Here is a 20,410-nt window from a genome sequence, read left to right on the forward strand (position 1 = left end):
GAAGATTTCCTTGCTTTTTTTGTACAAATAATATTGTCGTTTGGTGGTGGAAGGGTTGACTTCGCCTTTCCTGGAATGCTCGCCCCCCCCCCCACCCCCTCCCTCCCCCTCCCCCTGCTTGACCATCTTTGCTCAGCATTCCCAACACAACAAGAGCGCTAGGTTATGACTTCGGACAGGAAGCTAGCGAACACATGTTTACAGCAGACCTGATACAGCTGTGTCACTGGAAACCTCGACGTCTCCAACAGAAGCTCATCTTTTAAGGTAAAGTTGTCTTCAGCGGCGCCGACCGGGCACTTCCTAGGATGGGACTGTAATCGGTTGGACACACACGAAGAGTGTTTTTGTTTCTACTGTTTGTTCATCCCATCCGCATCGCGTTGTGCTTCCGGTTTCGTCTTTTGCCCCCCCCCCCCCCCCCCCCATTAACACTGTCGGCTGTTATAGCACCGGTAGCACACCAACTGCCTTCTTAAACTCCCGCCGTAATCTCCGCAAAGACAAATCAAGGTGGCAGCTCAAAAACACATTTTACTGGAGTCAATAAAATTTGCCCAACTCCACATATTTAACCACTTTCAGCTAGCTATTGGCTTCATAGCCTGATACATGAATCTAACTTCGGTTAAACTGGCACGTTTCACATCATAATGTTTATCGTGAATATGGCCTACAGAAGTAAGGTCGTGTCCAACGTGAGCGAGATAAGAACTAATGGTTTGTGCGAAGAGAGCGAGAGAATGTTGAAAAACTCGCTCGGTGGGCATGCACTGTAGCTTACGTAGTTTTTGTAGGCCAGTTTGAGGTTTACAATGTACCACAGTAATGTAGAGCAAGTTGAGATGAACAGTTTGATACGCGACACTTGTGTTCTATCAAGTCGGGAGACTACCTCAAATTTGCTGCCCTCCTCTTTATACGTTCAATATCCCCTGGTAGTCGTATCTGGCACGCGACCACACACTTTAGCAATATTGTAGGATGGATTGCACGAGTGATTTGTAAGCAATGTTTTTCGTTGACTGATTGCATTTTCGTAGTATTCTACCAGTAAGTCCAAGTCTACTACTTGCTTTACCCACGACTGAGCCTACTTGATCGTTCCATTTCAGGCCCCTTACATCCACGTAATTGTTTGAGTATACCGGTTCCGACTGTGACTCATTGATATTATTTCGTGTTGTGAAGTGCAGAATTTTACAATTCAGAACATTTAAAGCAAGCTGCCAATCTTTACAGCACTTTGAAATGTTATCAAGGCCTGAATGAATATTTGTGCAGCTTCGTTCAGGGTGTACTTCGTTGTAGATACCGGCTGCATCTGCGAAAAGTCTACCATTAATAACGTTCGCAAAGTCATTAATTTACATTATGAACAGCAAGGAACCCCATACACTACCATGAGATACACTCGAAGTTACTTCTACATAACTCGATGAGTCTCCATCCAAGATAATTTGCTGCGTCCTCCCTAACAAGAAATCCTCAATCCAGTCACAAATTTCGCTTGAACCCCAAATCATCGTACTTTTGATAATAAGCGGAAATCATGAAATACTGCATCTACGTACTGATTGGATCCATGACTTTCAGTATGTCATGAGAGAAAAAAGCGATTTGTTTTCCATATGATCTAGGGTTGCGAAATAAATACTGGTTGGAATGGAACAGGTCGTTCTGTTTTAGATACCTCATTATGCTTGAGTTCAGAATACATTCTAACATCCTACAACAAATGACTAACATTCTACAACAAATGACTGTCAACTATATTGGGCGGTAGTTTTGTGGACCACTTCTGCTAAACTTCTTGTAAACGGGTATGACCTCAAGTTATGTTCTTTGTTCGAATCTACGATAGATGATAGTTAACAGAGGGGCTAAGTCAGCCGCAAAAATGCGTGTAGCATCTGTTAGGGAGTCAATAAGGTTGTGATAAATCTTCTATAAGGGCAACACTAACTTACTATTAGTTGCAATCATTCCACTAGGAAGGAGGTACACGGCTCATGCTGTCTGTAGTTCAGCCAAGCCTACATGGTCAATACCGCGGTCCGATCACGTTCGCACTGTTGCTTTGTGGCAGGAAGGGCTCTCAATAAGGGAAGTGTCCAGGCGACTCGGAGTGAACCAAAGCGATGTTGTTCGGACATGGAGGAGATACAGAGAGACAGGGACTGTCGATGACAAGCCTCGCTCAGGCCGCCCAAGGGCTACTACTGCAGTGGATGAGCGCTACCTACGGATTATGGCTCGCAGGAACCCTGGCAGCAACGCCATCTTGTTGAATAATGCTTTTCGTGCAGCCAAAAAACGTCGTGTTACGGCTCAAACTGTGCGCAATAGGCTGCATGATACGCAACTTCACTCCTAACGTCCATGGCGAGGTACATCTTTGCAACCATGACACCATGCACCGCGGTATAGATGGGCCCAACAACATGCTGAATGGACCGCTCAGGATTGGCCTCATGTTCTCTTCACCGATGAGTGTCGCATATGCCTTCAACCAGACAATTGTCGGAGACGTATTTGAGGCAACCCGGTCAGGATGAACGCCTTAGACACACCGTCCAGCGAGTGCAGCAAGGTGGAGGTCCCCTGCTGTTTTGGGGTGGCATTATGTGGGGCCGCCGTACGCCGCTGGTGATCATTTAAGGCGCCTTAACGGCTGTACGATACGTGAATGCCATCCTCCGACCGATAGTGCAACCATATCGGCATCATATTGGCTAGGCATTCGTCTTCATGGACGACAATTTGCGCCCCCCCCCCCTCCCCCCCCCCCCCCCCTCGTGCGCATATTGTGAATGACTTCCTTCACGATAACGACATGGCTCGACTACAGTGGCCAGCATGTTCTCCAGACATGAACCCTATCGAGCATGCCTAGGATGGATTGAAAAGGGCTGTTTATGGACGACGTGACCCACTAACCACTCGAGGAATCTACGCGAATCGCCGTTGAGGAGTGGGACAATATGGACCAACAGTGTCTTGATGAACTTGTGGATAGTATGCCACGGCGAATATAGGCATGCATCAGTGCAAGAGGACGTGCTACTAGGTATTAGAGGTACTTGTGTGTACAGCAATCTGGACCACCACTTCTGAAGGTCTCACTGTATGGTGGTACAACATGCAATGCGTGGTTTTCATGAGCAATAAAAACATCAGAAAGGGTGAAAGCTTGTAAGACTGTTGCCGAGTACACTGTATTGAGAAATATTTGTTAGCAAAAAATTCGATACTTTGCGTCGTTCCCGAGTTAATCAGCATTGAAGTTGGCCAACCCAGCCGCCAGGCACAATTAGTGACAGTCTTTCTCACAGCGTAGATGACAGCGCTCCAGTCTGGTCAGCCTTTCGCTCGTGTTCGATCCTTACACCGGCCGGCCCGTGACCAGTTTTTGTATCGCTCTCTAGTTCAGTTCTACGTAACTTCAATGTTAATTAATTTGGAAATGGTGCAACGTATGGAATATTTTCTTAGCACTTATTTCTCAGAACAACTTACCCTGCAGCGCCCTTACAAGATTTTCAGACGGTTTATGACCACCCTGTATATTTGTAACCTGTGGTGTGGAGGATTCTGGGTACAAATAAATTGTCAGACACATTCCAAAAATACTCGATAGGTCCATTTCAGGCAATCTAACTGGCTCACTAATTAGCTGAAAATCTTCAGCCCCAATTTACATCACAGGTGACGCTATCGTCAATAGTGTGTAGGTTCGGAGAAGGAGAATGCCAGGAATGACTCAGCCAAGTAAAATGCAATTCAGTCCTGACACATCGAGGCAGAGAACCTGCGGAATTTAGATAAGTGGCAAATCGTCCAGCGGCCTCCAGGTTGCCAGGCTGCGCGCGTCGCAGTAAGAAATGCAGCCACCTACAGGCTATAACAGGAGACGGATTTGGGAAGTGTCACCTACGCAGCACTTCTAAGATATTATTTGATACGATATTGAAGAAAACGCCATTACTGTATGGGTATGTATTTAAATGCAGGATAAACGGCTTGCCGCGAAACAGTGTAAATGTCCGACGAACGGCAAAATTAGTGAATGATTAGTCACATAATATGATGTTTTAGAAATAACTAGAATAATCCTATAAAAAAAACCTTTATTTCAGAGAGACTGAAGAGCATTTAGCTTTCACTGCTTGAATGTTCATCGTTTAACTTAGTACGATTAAGCTTCGAACATCTTCTCCCCGTCTCCACACAATGAATGATCGATGTATCATTGAGGTTAATAACTTTCTTGCTGTAATGGAGGCACTACGATTTCCGTCTTCCATATTAATTATAATTGCCCACTGTTTCCCCTTTTATTTGCTGAAAATACTGGCATTAGGAAGCAATTTTCACTCCAGCTTTTACATCTAAGAGTGGAAGAACAGCACATGAGTTTAAATCGTTTACAATTATGTAAGACATACCGGCTATAATTGGTAATCCACCTTCAGTTACAGTCTAGCAAACAAAAAACAGCTGTGAAAATTTGATTAGCAAACTCTCTACAAAGGTGCAACTGACAGCACTCGTGTTTATCGATGTTAAATTACGCAGAGTGGAATTACAGAATACATGATTTAGTGAGGGGAGACATACCATATTTGCGTATAAGAATAATAAATCACATAATGTGCATTTGGAGCTTTAAAACAGTCTGTAAATTGTGGCAAGTTTAATAGCCTAAAGAAACACAGCACAGATAAAAACATAGTGAACTGTGCCCCAAGCCAATCAGGGACGATATAACATTGACAAGTGCCATCTATATAAGCGCTCTAGCCAGGGCAGGTTTCGTGCTCCTTGGACGGCTTTCGGCACTTGACGCAAGTAACGATACTTTAGAACATTTACAGCATCTTAGTTAAATATCACACAATGTTTCGCATATTATGATCAATCCTAATAGTCCGTCAGTTTCATATTTTTTTTTTTTTTTTTTTGCTTTTCACACGATTCAAATATGGCAGGCTGTTCTCTTCATGTCACGAAAAACTGGAGGCTCACGTTTAAAGCCTCGTCACCATCGAGATTATTAGCAACAAGCCAATAGTTACATGGAAGCGACCTTGTCCTCCATAAGCAAACGTCGTAGTAATATTGAAATGATTTAGGGCAGTTATGGAAATTTTAAATCGGAATGGCTGATGCCGATTTGTACCTCGGTGCTCCACAGTACATGTCCAGAATCGACCAGTGTGCATCCTCGTAGGCGCGTCAAAAAAAGAGCTGTCTGTTATGTTTACGTATGGAACCCAAACAACACATGGCAGCTCTACACGGAACCAGTCACACAGGGAGAGGAACTTACGAAGAGTTTATCTTGCTTACAACAAAGTGCTGACTGTTTAACACTTTGGACATGACCGTTTACATCCACGCCAAAAGATGTAATTAAAATCAAGCTGTGTGGCAGTAACTTCCTCGAGAAACACTGAATCGTCCGCAGCAGTCTAGGACTAAAACTGATATTGGCTCCTAACTAAGAACTATGGCCCACAAACAACTGTACGATGACAGATTATCAAAATGCATTCCTGTCGTTATCTTCGCCTCTGCTGACACGTTACTGGCCTTGGATTTTCTACCAAAGTCTGCGATGAATTCTTTGTTTTGAACTGGAAGGCTTAATCCGGAGATCGTGTTCAATATTTTATGTGCATTTTTGTGTCGCCACTTTCATATATCACCATTGGGCACCAATGCAATGGCATGTTTTGCTACAATCATTTTATCCTATTCTGTATGCACTCCACATCCCTTAAGCTAATGTATACAATTTATTTATCAGTTCCCACTTCATTGTTTCAACCGTTTGTTCTCAATGAATACAGCAAATGTATTTTCTGATATAGAAATAGCAGAGATCTGCAATTATCGTGACATTTATAAGCCATCCTGCATCATTTTAGACACATAGGGGAAGGTGGGGTATAATGACCACTCTAAGGGAACTGAAGTTTTACCAAACCATGGTCACTGTTGGAAGTTTGCTGCTTACACATTTTGATTTACATATTACAAGGTATCACACCAAATAGTTTTAATCAAATGAAACTATACGGTTCTAACATCTATGACGTATATTTGCAGTCTGTAGCGAGGAATGAAAATTTGTACCAAGGCCAGGAGTATTCGACTGTGGGTCTCCTGCACACTATGCTTACGTCCCCCTGGCACAGATGCTTTGCTCAGCTGCACAGAATATCCTAGCACGCCTCCCTCCTCAATCGAAATTCCCGTTCAAATCTCAGCCCACTCGGCGTTTCCCCTAAAATCGGGCAGCATTGCAGAGGCTCTCCAACTCTAATGGAATAGCATCTCAGTATCGAATGAAACGGGAATCCTAGTGGTGATTCATTGTGCCTTCAGAACAACGAGACCACCCAAAGAATGCCAAGAAAGAATTCCCCGGACCATGGCGCTCCCTCTTGCTGCCTGGATCCTTCCGATGGTGGTTGCTGGGAGCTTGATTTTAGCCTTATCACGCCGGTGAGGCTTAAAACGTGGTTCGCCTGAAAATGTCACCCGTCGCCACTCAGTGGACGTCCAGTTGCGGTAGGGTTTTTGATACGGTTTTCACTAATAGATACATCGATTCAAGAGGCAAGTTTGTGTATACAATACATTACGGTGAAGTAATTATGACTGTGTGACACACATCTGTTCCATGTTTAATTGGCATTTAGAGTGATATCTTGTGGTAATGACGGGAGCTACTAGCTGGTCAGCCAGAGAAGAGGTCTTATGTAGCGGAAAAATCGCTGAAAAGCCGCTGCAGCACCAGAGAGCAGGGATGTTGACCAGAGTGTATACATATCACAAATTAATGTGCTCCGTCACGTTTTTATGTTTATATGTGAAGGCTAATCTCAGGAACTGTTGTAACAATTTGGTACTGTTTTCACTAACAGATAGACTGAGTCAGGAGGGAAGTTTATGTGCGTCGCTACTTATTCTAAAAATGTAAATCGTCCGTAGATAGAACTATCTATAAGAAGCCCGGATGGATCGTCAGCAGGCTGCTCTGGTTGCTTAGCCATTTTAACAAATAGTATCTTACGAGCATGTAGTACCAATAGCTACGTATATGATAAAAGTGTCTTTAGTTGTGTTACTGTGTGTGGAATTGTTTGCAGGCCATGTTTTGCACTGAAAGTGAAACATTCCAAAACACATATATAAAGAATTGATGAAGTGCCACAGTGAAAAATGGAAGACTGGTCTCTTCACTGATGAGTCGTAGTGTGTAAGTTCCAAAGCGACAGCTGATCCCTTTTGGCGTGAGACTGGTATCTGTTGTTATTCATCAGACACCCACGAAGGTAATGTCTCTGAACAGGACACTGTCTTTGTGTGGAGTGCTGTATCTTAAGGTCAGCCGACAGACGTCGTCTTCATGCGGAACTGCGAGCTGTAGAGATGGAATGCTTGATGCTTATGTTTGGCGTTACGTCAGCAATGTAGCTGACATGTTCATGCTAAAAGACAACAGCGCTCAATCATGCAATGTCTGTCCCAGAGACGCGAGTATCTTCAACAGCAAATTATACGCAAGTTGTAATAGCGAGTTTACAAACGTGAGACCCGTTAATATATTTGTCATACTCTTACGAGGCGTGTTTTTGCTCGCTATCGTACTTGCAAATGGTTTCCACCACGAATAGGATTGTGTCCTTCGGAAAAATTCATTTTCTGGAGCTGTGCATTCTTCTTTTATGTTACGCGTTCTACACCTTTAGACTAAAGTTCTTCATATTTCACACACTACTTGCTCACCTACTTTATTTTTGGAAACTAGTGTATAAAAAAGGAAAAGGAAGAGGACATGGATTTTTGCAGGGTGTACGTGACGACAAACTGCGCCTTATCGGCACTAAGATGGAAACAGCGAAACTGGGAACGCTGGGAGACCTCAGCAACCTGTTAACGAGTTGGAACGCTCCTCAGAGCAGTAGTATTCTCTAGTTGTGATGGCAGTCTTCATGATCTACATAGACTATGAAAGAATGTGGCGGGAGGAGCTGACTGCGGGCTGACAATCCTTAAAGACGCCTTCTGTGGGTGGACTTTATTTCTGCTGGTGACGCCGCTGGTACACGAGGACCAGTTGCGCCACGCTCCATTTCTGGCGGGGCTCGCACACCCGACTCACGGGCGCCTAATCTGAGCCGTTTTCGTCTACTGTTCCACCTTCCTGCTGTCGATAACTATTGGTAATTCTCTATCTGTAATATCTCCCACTCTAGACAAGTGTTTTTGTATCGCCTCATAGCAAGAGACATTTGAGGGGCGCTGATTATTTACAACAATTTCAGTACAGTAGGTGGGGTAGAGTGGCCATTGTGAGGACAGTGGCCATTACATTTGATCAGACACCTTTAGTGGTGGAACCTCATTGCTTCTCTGCACAGTTACATTTATACTGTCTGTTTAAATAAGAGTCGTCAATCTTGCTTTGAAGCGCGAAAATAATCAATGCCCTGTAGCATTCCGACAATTTTCAAACATCTCTCAGATCCGGCCAGCAGATTGGAAAACGAGCATTGCAGACACTCACTACACTGTCCCGAACTGGTAAACAAAACAGGATGGCAGTGCAAAGTCAAAATGGATAAGGACACGCACAAAATCATCATACTTCAAGGAATGCAGAGTCTCATGGTGGTGGCTCTGTATGAAAAGTTCTCGGGCTTCTAATAGCGTCAAATGATTAAAATTACGCGAGCTTTCCGCCAAGCAATTATTGGCCATTGCTCAGTGGTATGACTGCCAGTGAGCTGCTGGTACGCCCTTAAATACAGAAGCTGCCGGCTGTGGCGTCACTGCCGCTAGCGACATGCCCTATAATGGCATACGTTGACTCCGCGTTTGATAGGCGCTTCAGTCGCGCGATCGCTGAATTCTCCGCCGTGCTGAGCTACAAGCCGCTGTCACTACCCTTAAGGCTGTTATCTGTGATTTTTATTCCAATAGTTTCTTTAATTATACAGTCCCAGCAGCACTTAGTGCGAGCCACAACAGAAGTTTCGTCAAGTTTCATCATGTGACCGTCTTCTAAAGCATGCTACATCCACATCTACACGCATACTCTGTAAATCACAAAAGTGCCTGGCGGAGGGTTCATCGAATCATCTACACAATTCTCTATTATTCCAATCTCGTACAGCGCGCGGGAAGAATGAACACCTATATCTTTCCGTACGACCTCTGATTTCCCTTATTTTATCTTGGTGATCGTTCCTCCCTATGTAAGTCGGTGTCAACAAAATATTTTCGCATTCGGAGAAAGTTGGTGATTGCAATTTCGTGAGAAGATTCCGTCACAACGAAGAACGCCTTTCTTTTAATGATGTCCATCCCAAATCCTGTATCATTTCCGTGACAATGTCTCCCATATTTCACGATAATACAAAACGTGCTGCCTCTCTTTGAACTTTTTCGATGTACTTAAGTCAGTCGTATCTGGTAAGAACCCCACACCGCGCAACATTATTATAAAAGAGGACGGACAAGCGTAATGTAGGCAATCTCCTTAGTAGGTCTGTTACATTTTCTAAGTGTCCTGCCAATAAAACGCAGTCTTTGGTGAGCCTTCCCCACGACATTTTCAGTGTTCCTTCCAATTTAAATTGTTCGTAATTGTAATACCTAGGTTGTTGTTGTTGTGGTCTTCAGTCCTGAGACTGGTTTGATGCAGCTCTCCATGCTACTCTATCCTGTGCAAGCCTCTTCATCTCCCAGTACCCACTGCAACCGACATCCTTCTGAATCTGCGTAGTGTAGTCATCTCTTGGTCTCCCTCTACGATTTTTACCCTCCACGCTGCCCTCCAATACTAAATTGGTGATCCCTTGATGCCTCAGAACATGTCCTACCAACCGATCCCTTCTTCTGGTCAAGTTGTGCCACAAACTTCTCTTCTCCCCAATCCTATTCAATACTTCCTCATTAGTTATGTGATCTACCCATCTAATCTTCAGCATTCTTCTGTAGCACCATATTTCGAAAGCTTCTATTCTCATCTTGTCCAAACTATTTATCGTCCATGTTTCACTTCCATATATGGCTACACTCCATACAAATACTTTCAGAAATGTCTTACTGACACTTAAATCCATACTCGATGTTAACAAATTTCTCTTTTTCAGAAACGCTTTCCTTGCCATTGCCAGTCTACATTTTATATCCTCTCTACTTCGACCATCATCGGTTATTTTGCTCCTCACACAACAAAACTCCTTTACTACTTTAAGTGTCTCATTTCCTAATCTAATACCCTTATCATCACCCGACTTAATTCGACTACATTCCATTATCCTCGTTTTGCTTTTATTGATGTTCATCTTATATCCTCCTTTCAAGACACTATCCATTCCGTTCAACTGCTCTTCCAAGTCCTTTGCTGTCTCTGACAGAATTACAATGTCATCGGCGAACCTCAAAGTTTTTATTTCTTCTCCGTGGATTTTAATACCTACTCCGAATTTTTCTTTTGTTTCCTTCACTGCTTGCTCAATATACAGATTGAATAATATTGGGGAGAGGCTACCACCCTGTCTCACTCCCTTCCCAACCACTGCTTCCCTTTCATGTCCCTCGTCTCTTATAACTGCCATCTGGTTCCTGTACAAATTGTAAATAGCCTTTCGCTCCCTGTATTTTACCCCTGCCACCTTCAGAATTTAAAAGAGAGTATTCCAGTCAACATTGTCAAAAGCTTTCTCTAAGTCTACAAATGCTAGAAACGTAGGTTTGCCTTTCCTTAATCTTTCTTCTAAGATAAGTTGTAGGGTCAGTATTGCCTCACGTGTTCCAACATTTCTTCGGAATCCAAACTGATCTTCCCCGAGGACGGAATCAACTAGTTCTTCCATTCGTCTGTAAAGAATTCGCGTTAGTATTTTGCAGCTGTGACTTATTAAACTGATAGGTCGGTAATTTTCAGATCTGTCAACACCTGCTTTCTTTGGGATTGGAATTATTATATTCTTCTTGAAGTCTGAGGGTATTTCGCCTGTCTCATACATCTTGCTCACCAGCTGGTAGAGTTTTGTCAGGACTGGCTCTCCCAAGGCCTTCAGTAGTTCCAATGGAATGTTGTCTACTCTGGGGGCCTTGTTTCGACTCAGGTCTTTCAGTGCTCTGTCAAAATCTTCACGCAGTATCGTATCTCCCAATTCATCTTCATCTACATTCTCTTCCATTTCCATAATATTGTCCTCAAGTACATCGCCCATGTATACACCCTCTATGTACTCCTTCCACCTCTCTGCTTTCCCTTCTTTGCTTAGAACTGGGTTTCCATCTGAGCTCTTGATGTTCATACAAGTGGTTCTCTTATCTGCAAAGGTCTCTCTAATTTTCCTGTAGGCAGTATCTATCTTACCCCTAGTGAGATAAGCCTCTACATCCTTACATTTGTCCTCTAGCCATCCCTGCTTAGCCATTTTGCACTTCCTGTCGATCTCATTTTTGAGGCGTTTGTATTCCCTTTTGCCTGCTTCATTTACTGCATTTTTGCATTTTCTCCTTTCATCAATTAAATTCAATATTTCTTCTGTTACCCAAGGATTTCTACTAGCCCTCGTCTTTTTACCTACTTGATCCTCTGCTGCCTTCACTATTTTATCTCACAAAGCTACCCATTCTTCGTCTAATGTTTTTCTTTCCCCCTATGTTTGCCAATCGTTCCCTAATGCTCTCCCTGAAACTCTGTACAACCTCTGGTTCTGTCAGTTTAACCGTGTTCCATCTCCTCAAATACCCACCAGTTTCTTTAGTTTTAACCTACAGTTTATAACCAATAGATTGCGGTCAGAGTCCACATCTGCCCCTGGAAATGTCTTACAATTTAAAACCTGGTTCCTAAATCTCTGTCTTACCATTATATAATCTATCTGAAACCTGTCAGTATCTCCAGACTTCTTTCATGTATACAGCCTTCTTTTATGATTCTTGAACCAAGTGTTACCTATGATTAAGATGTGCTCTGTGCAAAATTCTACCAGGCGGCTTCCTATTTCATTTCTTTGCCCCAGTCCATATTCACCTACTATGTTTCCTTCTCTCCCTTTTCGTGCTACCGAATTTCAGTCACCCATGACTATTAAATTTTCGTCACCCTTCACTATCTGAATAATTTCTTTGATTTGATCATACATTTCATCAATTTCTTCGTCCTCTGCAGAGCTAGTTGGCATATAAACTTGTACTACTGTAGTAGGTGTGGGCTTCGTATCTATCTTGGCCACAATAATGCGTTCACTATGCTGTTTGTATTAGCTTACCCGCATTCCTATTTTCCTATTCATTATTAAACCTACTCCTGCATTACCCCTATTTGATTTTGTGTTTATAACCCTGTAGTCACCTGACCAAAAGTCTTGTTCCTCCTGCCACCGAACTTCACTAATTCCCACTGTATCTAAGTTTAAGCTATCCATTTCCCTTTTTAAATTTTCTAACCTACCTGCCCGATTAAGGGATCTGACATTTCCACGCAAATACCTAGGTATTTAGTTGAATTTACTGCTTTATCGTGTGACAGAATTTTAACGCGTTCCTTTTAGCACTCATGTGGATGAGATCACACTTTTCGATATTTAATGTCAACTGCCACTTTTCGCACCATTATGATATTTCTTCTAAATCGTTATGCAGTTTGTTTTGATTGTCTGATGACTTCATTAGTCGAGAAACGACAGCGTCATCTGCAAACAACCGAAGACGGGTGCTCAGATTGTCTCCCAAATCGTTTATATAGATAAGGAACAGCAAAGGGCCTATAACACTACCTTGGGGAACGCCAGAAATCACTTCTGTTTTACTCGATGACTTTCCGTTAATTACAACGAACTGTGACCTCTCTGACAGGAAATCATAGATCCAGTCACATAACTGTGACGATGTTCCATAAGCACGCAGTTTCACTACGAGTCGCTTGTGTGGCACAGTGCCAAAAGCCTTCCGGAAATCCAGAAATGCGGAATCGATCTGAAATCCCCTGTCAATAGCACTCAACACTTCATGTGAATAAAGAGCTAGTTGTGTTTCACAAGAACGATATTTTCTAAACCCATGTTAACTGTGTGTCAATTAACCGTTTTCTTCAAGGTAATTCATTACGTTCGAACACAATATATGTTCTAAAATCATGCTGCATATCGACGTTAACGATATGGGCCTGTAATTTAGTGGATTACTCCTACTACCTTTCACCGAGCGAGGTGGCGCAGTGGTTAGCACACTGGACTCGCATTCGGGAGGACGACGGTTCAATCCCGTCTCCAGCCATCCTGATTTAGGTTTTCCGTGATTTTCCTAAATCGCTTCAGGCAAATGCTGGGATGGTTCCTATGAAAGGGCACGGCCAATTTCCTTCCCAATCCTTCCCTAACCCGAGCTTGCGCTCCGTCTCTAATGACCTCGTTGTCGACGGGACGTTAAACACTAACCACCACCACCATCCTACTACCTTTCTTGAATATTGGTGTGACCTGTGCAACTTTCCAGTCTTTGGGTGCGTATCTTTCGTCGAGCGAACGGTTGTATATGATTGTTAAGTATGGAGCTAATTCATCAGCATACTCCGAAAGGAACCTAATTGGTATACAGTCTCGACCAGAAGACTTGCTTTTATTAAGTGATCTGAGTTGCTACTCCGAAGATATTTACTTCTACGTTACTCATGTTGGCATCTGTTCTTGATTAGAATTCTGGAATATTTACTTCGTCTTCTTTTGTGAATGCATTTCGGAAGGCTGTGTTTAGAAACTCTGCTTTGGCAGCACTGTCTTCGATGGTATCTCCATTTGTATCGTGCAGAGAAGGTATTGATTGTTTCTTGCTGCTAACATACTTCACATACGACCAGAATCGCTTTGGATTTTCTGCCAGATTTCGAGACAAAGTTTCGTTGTGGAAACTGTTATAGGCGTCTCGCATTGAACTCCGCGCTTCTGTAAAGGATCGCCAATCTTGGGGATTTTGCGTATGTTTAAATTTGGCATGTTTGTTTCGTTGTTTCTGCAACAGTGTTCTAAACCGTTTTGTGTACCAAGGAGGATCTGCTCCGTCGTTTGTTAATTTATTTGATATAAATCTCTCAACTGCTGCCGATACTATTTCTTTGAATTTAAGCCACATCTGGTCTACACTTATGTTATTAATTTGGAATGAGTGGAGATTGTCTCTCAGGAAGGCGTCAAGTGAATTTTTATCTGCTTTTTTGAATAGGTATATTTTTCGCTTATTTTTCGAGGATTTGGGGATTACAATATTCAATCTTGCTACAACAGACATGTGTTCACTAATCCCTGAATCGGTTTTGATGCTCGTTATTAACTCAGGATTATTTGTTGCTAAGAGGTCTAGTGTGTTTTCACAACCGTTTACTATTCGCGTGAGCTCATGTTCAGCTAAAGCCGGTTTCTCGGGGTACGGTAGGCGGTGAAACCCTTCATGCTTCTTCCTCCGTTGCTCTACAGTGGGCTTTGTTAGTCCGATGTACGACTGGTCACCTTACAAGTTATCTTGTAGGCCTCAGGTGTTGTGAGACCTGCTGCACCTTTAACGGATCTCAGTAACTGCCGGATTTTTGAAAGAGGCCTGAAGATCGATTTGATCTTGTCTTTTCAGCAGGTGGCTTACCTTTCCCAAAAACAGAGAAACAGGAAGGCAAGAAAGCAAGTTTCTTTACTCGTTCCTCGTTGGTGGTCTTATTGCGATTCTTGCTTGAAATCGCTTCATTTATTTGATAAGCGTCGTAGACGTTGTTCTTAAGAACCTCAGCTCATGGGGCGGGTTATCAGCATCTGATACCATTTTTGCACAACGTAACAATCTGACCGCTTTTGCACCGGTATTGATGGCTGATGGCGTGCAAGTACAGATCAGCGTCAATAGATCTTCTATAGACGCTGTGGCCAAACATCCATTTCGTTTGCGGCGGGCGACGCTGTCGAGGAAGGACAATGCACTATTTCTTTCTATCTCCGTGGTGAGCGGGATGTTACTGTTAATGCTGCTGAGATGTTTCGAAAACTTGTTAAGCTCCTCACGTCCGTGGGGTCAAACGACGAACCTATCGTCAACGTACCGAAAGAAACAACTAGACTTTAGTGGCGATGGGTAGAAGGCATTATCCCAGAAATTCTCCATGAGGTGGTCTGCAATTGCTGGAGCTAACGGGCTTCCCATCGCTACGCCGTACGTCTGATCGTAACACTGACCGTCGTAAAAAAATAAAAATGCCTAAATGGCTCACTTACAAAGAACTGCAATACTAGGTCCACAAAGTCTGACAGGCACATTCGTTGACAGCGCCACATCGAAACTGGCCATAATGTCACCCTCACTATGTCGAACATAGTTAATTTAGGTGGTTAAATTGGCCGAGTGTTCACAGAGTGCCACATGTGGAGTGAAGAGACTCGCCAAGTACTTAGCCAGCTTGTATGTTATGCGTCGTTTAAGAAGGTCAGACGTTTAACAGCACGTGTCAGATCTCGACAGCGGCAGGATCATGTCCTATAGAGACTGCGGTATATCGTTCCACAATACAGCTGCTTGCTGATCTGAATCCCACGATTTTCATTCGAACATGAAATTGATGGGTTCAGGAGGCCCGTACTCAGCGTCATGCAGGATCTCAGTAACCAAGCGTGACTAGGGACGGACCATGTGTTGTTTGCACGGCCGTGCGGGCTCTTACAGTCAGACAACGGACTCGTCCGTAACAAGACACGGGCACAGCGATGCCGTCTGGAACACTATAGACTCAGCACGGCGACGATACCTGCAGTTTCCCTCGTCGTGGCAGCAGAGAGGGGTGCGCCGACACTGGTTCGCCCAACGATAACACTGGAGATGGGAGCGGCACCAAGTTGTGTTTTCAAAGTCCCAGCTCTACGTATAGCACCATGAGAGGACTTAACGTGCGTCAGGCTCCGAGGATAACGAGTTTCAATTCGATTATGAGGATACTTCGCTCAGTGCAACAAGTAACGCCGTATACACTATGTGAAAAGAGAGAAGCATTTGCGTCCGCGAGAGAGGGCGGGGGCAAGACGGGTACTTGCTGCCTCTCCCTTCTCTGGAATCTGGAATACAGAGTTCTTATTCAGAGCGGAATCTGCCTATAACAAATACTGAGGGGCTAGACATAAATTCTCTGGGACATAATAAGTTTTTTGTGTTACTTATAAAATTTAGTTCTTGTCACAAGACACGTCTCGAAACTGACTAACTTATTCATATCGAAAATGACAATTTTAAATTCTGCCCCCCCCCCCCCCCTGAAAAATATGGAGGGAAGCGAAGCTCTTTCATGAGCTCCTAAAAACCGACTGGGGTTCCTCTCACCACGGAATAGCTTTGCACAACACGTTTGGCGTGGGGGGACTACCCTGCGTGTAGAGCGTTTTTTTGTGATGTTGCACCGTTTAACATTTGCGGAAATATTTTATCGAATTATGATACACTGAAGACGTAATTCGTTAAAATTTTTGCTGAAAGATGGTGAATAGTTACTATAGAGCTTTAAGGTGAAATGATTTTCACACAACAGACAAGATCTTCGATGTATTCACGCAAGTCAATACAGAGTCCCAATTTGTGTTTTTCAGTTATTATTTTATTATTATTAACCATGGTCCAATAAGAAGGAAAACGGAGATTTATCTTTTAAATCCAGTCGAAGATGATGCATAAGGGACAGAGAACGTACTCGGGTAGAGCAAATTGCGGATGGAACTCGGCTGTATCTTTTCAGAGGAAACATCCTGACATTCCCCTTAATCGAAGTAAGGAAACCAATTATATAGCTCGCTGACGATGCGTCACTTACCGGACTGTACGTTTGTCGCATTGTTACAGAAAAAATCAGATTTCAAGCAGTTGCTACAATACTGACAAGATGCTATTATTTTCTAACATATTTTTAATAAACATGTTCACTCTGCCACCGAAAATACACTCCTGGAAATGGAAAAAAGAACACACTGACACCGGTGTGTCAGACCCACCATACTTGCCCCAGACACTGCGAGAGGGCTGTACAAGCAATGATCACACGCACGGCACAGCGGACACACCAGCAACCGCGGTGTTGGCCGTCGAATGGCGCTAGCTGCGCAGGATTTGAGCACCGCCGCCGTCAGTGTCAGCCAGTTTGCCGTGGCATACGGAGCTCCATCGCAGTCTTTAACACTGGTAGCATGCCGCGACAGCGTGGACGTGAACCGTATGTGCAGTTGACGGACTTTGAGCGAGGGCGTATAGTGGGCATGCGGGAGGCCGGGTGGACGTACCGCCGAATTGCTCAACACGTGGGGCGTGAGGTCTCCACAGTACATCGATGTTGTCGCCAGTGGTCGGCGGAAGGTGCACGTGCCCGTCGACCTGGGACCGGACCGCAGCGACGCACGGACGCAAGCCAAGACCGTAGGATCCTACGCAGTGCCGTAGGGGACCGCACCGCCACTTCCCAGCAAATTAGGGACACTGTTGCTCCTGGGGTATCGGCGAGGACCATTCGCAACCGTCTCCATGAAGCTGGGCTACGGTCCCGCACACCGTTAGGCCGTCTTCCGCTCACGCCCCAACATCGTGCAGCCCGCCTCCAGTGGTGTCGCGACAGGCGTGAATGGAGGGACGAATGGAGACGTGTCGTCTTCAGCGATGAGAGTCGCTTCTGCCTTGGTGCCAATGATGGTCGTATGCGTGTTTGGCGCCGTGCAGGTGAGCGCCACAATCAGGACTGCATACGACCGAGGCACACAGGGCCAACACCCGGCATCATGGTGTGGGGAGCGATCTCCTACACTGGCCGTACACCTCTGGTGATCGTCGAGGGGACACTGAATAGTGCACGGTGCATCCAAACCGTCATCGAACCCATCGTTCTACCATTCCTAGACCGGCAAGGGAACTTGCTGTTCCAACAGGACAATGCACGTCCGCATGTATCCCGTGCCACCCAACGTGCTCTAGAAGGTGTAAGTCAACTACCGTGGCCAGCAAGATCTCCGGATCTGTCCCCCATTGAGCATGTTTGGGACTGGATGAAGCGTCGTCTCACGCGGTCTGCACGTGCAGCACGAACGCTGGTCCAACTGAGGCGCCAGGTGGAAATGGCATGACAAGCCGTTCCACAGGACTACATCCAGCATCTCTACGATCGTCTCCATGGGAGAATAGCAGCCTGCATTGCTGCGAAAGGTGGATATACACTGTACTAGTACCGACATTGTGCATGCTCTGTTGCCTGTGTCTATATGCCTGTGGTTCTATCAGTGTGATCATGTGATGTATCTGACCCCAGGGATGTGTCAATAAAGTTTCCCCTTCCTGGGACAATGAATTCACGGTGTTCTTATTTCAATTTCCAGGAGTGTACATAACGGCTGAAGGCGAAACTAGAGATAACATCCTCTGGTCATAAAATTGCCTACCGAATTTCACCTTGGTCGCATAAAATTACCTAAATTCCGTGCGCCAGGTACACACCAGTTTCAGGAATTACCAGTTGAGAGGTCACTTCGTGAACCGTGACTCATCCATAAAACCTTCTTCCTATGTTCTACTGATAAATGACAACACTTGTGTTCTGCGGCACTATGTGACATCGTGTACTCCTTTTTGCGATCGGTAACGTCGCCACAGTAGAAGTCCCATGAACAAGTAGAAGTCCCATGAACATGGGTGTTCGTTCGCCTCTCGATAAATCATCCTTTCACCGACTCCAGTATCTGAACTGCAACGACACCTTTATGTGGTTCCTGCGAGTACAGTATGTTGGAGAGTTCGGTGGTCGTATTCAGTTTGTGTGTTGGGCGTACCAGATCGATGATTGGGCTCACTCTTTTTAAGTATCTCTAACGGAATATATGATCTCGTGGACGCCTATGATAACGCTCTGTTCAAAACAACTACAATGCCATCGTCGACTCGTTCCGCCACATTATACAATATACGTCTATAGTGAAGAAGCAATGTGCTTACACTTTCTCTTGGCTACACAAACGCCACGCATAGCAATTTAAGGGGGACATAGGAGTACCTCTGGTCGCATAATGTGAGTATATATATATATATATATATATATATATATATATATATATATATATATATATATAAGAGAGGAACAAAAATGTGTGTGTGTGTGTGTGTGTGTGTGTGTGTGTGTGTGTGTGTGTGTGTGTGTATGTATTTAAAGCGATTGGTGGCCGAGAAGAATGATCACTACATTACCGCCCACTGCCACGTTGTCAAGAGTAAAGTTAAAAGTTCCCCACTCTCGTACGCGACGCTGTATATTTGTAAATCTGAAAAGAAGGGTGACGAATGGCAGCGCTCCCGAACGTGACGGAAAGAGCTCTGCTAGGCCCCCAGCTATCTGCTGTAACAGATGTCCTCGCCAGGAATACACCCTCAGGACTGGCTGCCGGGAGTTACATGCTATGCTCGTTCGTGCGCTGGTCTTCATGCAAGAATGAATAAGCTTCAGCCGATAAATAAACGCGGGTAACGTCATATCAGAGCTCCGTGAATGTACTTCTTCCTCCTTCAGTACTGGGTGATGCACTCAAAATCGTCGCTAAGAAGTCACTAGAAACTGGCACAGTAAAGGTAATGTTTCACATCTGTTTTTATACGTCATATATAGCCTTAACCAAAGTGCCACTTTCGAAACGGGGAGATGTGCCGACCTCGATCGACTCCGCCCGGCAGATTAACGACGAGGGTCGGTATACCGGCCAACCTGGAGACAGCTTTTAGGCGGTTTCCCACTAACCATCAGGTTAAAACCGAGCTGATACACGATTCGTAGACATATAGAAAACTTGCGCTCACTTTCAAACGAACAACCCTACACGAAGTTAGGTGGGGTACACATATTCCGTCCCGTGCGGGTCGCAGAGTTACGACAGGAGGGGGATTGGGCCACTCCTTAAACTAACCATGACAAACCCGTTAATGACCATACCGATCTTGCGCCGGGATAAAGACACAGGAAAAGAAAGATGATGTTTAGTCTTACTCAGTACATCAGCAATCACATGTAATAATAATATTATCTAGACTCACTCTCTTTCCAGATTAACAACCTTGATATGTATCGACTCTGCTATTGCCACGAAGAAAATGCTCAGGGGACAAAAACTATCAAACTGACAAAGTGTTTACGCTCTCATACGGTGAGCTTAAGACCAAGGAAGGAACCACCAGGGTACACTTCAGCAGCAGACACCAAGTACTGCGGACTGCAAGAAGCAAAGCTCGTTTCGTGTACTGTGGTTCGCATGTTTGCCAGTTTTTGAAAATCAGTCGTTGATAACAGCTATTTCAAACGAACTGATAAATGCGAAGTAACGAGTGCAACAGC

General features: G+C 44.4%; 1 protein-coding gene across 1 annotated transcript in view; it reads left to right on the plus strand.

The window, feature by feature from the left end:
* The window catches only part of LOC126354143 (transient receptor potential channel pyrexia-like), a 179,877-nt gene that overhangs the window by 15,501 nt on the left and 143,966 nt on the right, over nt 1-20,410 (plus strand). The gene's annotated exons all lie outside the window — the stretch shown is intronic.

The sequence above is a fragment of the Schistocerca gregaria genome, chromosome 1, assembly GCF_023897955.1.
Source record: "Schistocerca gregaria isolate iqSchGreg1 chromosome 1, iqSchGreg1.2, whole genome shotgun sequence".
Lineage (NCBI taxonomy): Eukaryota > Metazoa > Arthropoda > Insecta > Orthoptera > Acrididae > Schistocerca > Schistocerca gregaria.